At 35.0% G+C, this 2,700-nt stretch overlaps 1 protein-coding gene across 1 annotated transcript in view; it reads left to right on the plus strand.

Moving 5' to 3' along the window:
- Nucleotides 1-864: 864 nt before the first annotated feature.
- Nucleotides 865-2,700, plus strand: part of LOC118749526 (protein bunched, class 2/F/G isoform-like) — a 41,984-nt gene continuing 40,148 nt past the window's right edge. The window contains exon 1 of the mRNA XM_036484334.1: nucleotides 865-1,033. The gene's annotated coding sequence lies outside the window, so the exon portion shown is untranslated. The remainder of the gene's footprint in view (nucleotides 1,034-2,700) is intronic.

Consider the following 2,700-nt stretch of genomic DNA (forward strand, 5'->3'; position numbering starts at 1 on the left):
AATAAAGACTCACTAAACTAGCTACCACTCAAGTGCATAAAAAATAATTGAATAATGAAATGAAATCACGCAAATTAAAAATCAACTAAAACTTAAAGCTACGGCAGACAACATAAGCAGCAAAAAATAATTTGTTAGGAATTTCCGGTGTTAGTCGTTGAAGAGCAGCAAATGCCAACATCACCAAAAGCAAAACTGCTAAGAATTTAAGTTTCAACCAACAACATACCTAAATAACAACAAGAACAACAACAAAAACTGGGTTGATTGTGTAAGATAGAGAGAGAGTGAGAGAGAGGAGAGCGACGGCAACAACAACAACAACCAACAAAAGTCACGGTCGGAGCATAGTTGAAATTGTCGAAAAATTAAAAGCAAACAAATTAATTAAATACGATAGCGAGGGTAGCGGTTAATGGTGTGAAAATAAAAGGCCTCGGAAATTCATTTCGTTTTCTTCGCACAAAAACGTACGAAAGTACGAAATTAAGTAGTTAAATATTTTTTTAAATAAGAGGCTAGCCAGCTCAGTGGTGTGCAGTGCAATCGAAATACTTTTGTGATAACAATAAAATACCGAATAAAGTTAGCAGTACCGCATCCTCGTTGCTGGCGCGTAATCGAGTGATCCGAAAAGTGAAAAGTATAGCGCAACGCAGCTCGGCTACTGTCAAATTGAAATTTAAGCAGACATAGCTACTTAGTTGCTCGCAAACAATTTTCAAGCACGCGATAGTCTATTAAAAGAAAGCCGAATCGAATAGCCGAGTGTCGTGCTAATTACGTACTTTCAAATTTGTCACAAGACGCTACAACTAAGCTACATACAGCTCTTATATGACATATATAATTTCTATAAACGGCGTGGCTTTATATGCTGGCTCGACCTTGAGTAAATAAAGAATTCAACAGCATTTTCGTAGTACAGCATCACAGAAAGCACCGGGCTGATAGTGGTGCAACAATTGAAGGCAACTGCCTTCTCGAAGCCGGAAAGTTTGCTCATTTGAACGCCGTGTGCTTCGAGTCTAAGGTAAGTGTACATACATTTTAAGGTTCCATTTTTTTGCTGTTTCAAGGTTTCTAGCATTTTAATTTTAAGCTTCAAGTATATTCTGGGGTTAGTGACAGAAATGTGTGGACAAAATTTGCGATCATAAATTAAAAAGTCTCACCCGCTAGTGCTTTCAAAACGTACATACATCCAGAATAAGGTTTTGTTATTATGTGACAAAATAATTATTTATTTAGAGAAAGTCTTCAATTTACTTCAGACTTTTAGTTGAGACCAGTCTACGTTCAGATTTAAAAAATTCAAATGGCGTGTCCATATTGAATGTATCATTTAAATATCACGGAAAAAGTTAAAACCGAGCGTACGTACGTGGCGTATGAGTGACATATTAGTAAGAATCTGGTCTGATTTCAGTTTCTTAACCAGAGACCTTAAGATACCTTGATCGTAGAGTTTTAAGCGCATCTAATCGATTTAATTTTTTGCCTCCATATCGTGTTCGCCATTTTAAATTTCTCCAATCTGACTTTAGACACTTAATCGGCAACTTCAAAACCTGCGCAGAAAACGTTTCAAGCGAAGCTGATTCATTTTAGTTTTTTGGCTATTGGCGTATTGGATCCGATATTATGAGTTTTTAAAATCAAGCTCTATATTCGTATTGAGCAATAAAAAAATAATAAAAATCTGCCGTTTTCTGTTATAGTGCAAATCTAATTCACAGCTAGTTTAGGTGCCATACTTTCTCCAAGGATTGAAATCTAGGCGGTCATTTAACACCTTAATTTTTATAATCTGTCCGATAGAATTTTGGCCAACGAAATGTACCGGTTGACGTGGAATGTCCCATAAAGATATTTGGTACATTCCCACGGATTTTATATATTTTTAACCACTTCTGTTGAAGATAAGATTTAGCTGTGTCTGGCTCGAGAAAACAACGTGACAAACACACGTCGAAAAAGTCGACTTAGTGGTTTGGAAATGAATATTACGTCGCTTTCCTTACATCGCTATGTTTAGCGCGTTCTCGGTGCTGATCTATCCGTCTAGCAAAAGGAAATAATCTCATAAAACTTTGGTATTAGAATATACCCCGCATTTGTTACAGAAGTTGTTGGAAAATAGCGAAAATCGTGACTATATACCAATTTTTAGGGCTTTTTGCTAATTATTTACATTCAAAAATTTTTTTTAATTATGCATGTACAAAATTTTGCGAATAAGATTCTTTACAAATTGGTACTTGATTATTTTAAACGAAAAATGCAAACTAAGCTTGAAAATCGGAATGTTCCTAAAAAATTTAGGGGCAAGACTATGAGTTTATAATCTACGTTTAAAAAAGGAAACGACGGTAAAGTTCTGAACTAAATTTAATTTTTTTGGAAATAGTCTAAAATTACTGGGCTAAGTAGCAAAACTGAGGCTGAAATAAACAAGTTTGCGCATGTCATATCCATACCTAAATTAGCACGTTGAGCACTTCGGGTGTATGCTTTTCTCTCTAAAGCGCATCAAATTTATTTACTTATTTAGGCGTGGCTCATATGTCGGTTTTAAAACAAAGCTTGGTTACCTCAACTAAAATTTGGTAACTAACGGGTGATTTTTTAAGAGCTTGATAACTTTTTTTTTAAAAAAAACGCATAAAATTTGCAAAATCTCATCGGTTCTTTATTTGA

Source organism: Rhagoletis pomonella, unplaced genomic scaffold, assembly GCF_013731165.1.
Source record: "Rhagoletis pomonella isolate Grant_MI unplaced genomic scaffold, Rhpom_1.0 Rhpom_scaffold_00018, whole genome shotgun sequence".
Lineage (NCBI taxonomy): Eukaryota > Metazoa > Arthropoda > Insecta > Diptera > Tephritidae > Rhagoletis > Rhagoletis pomonella.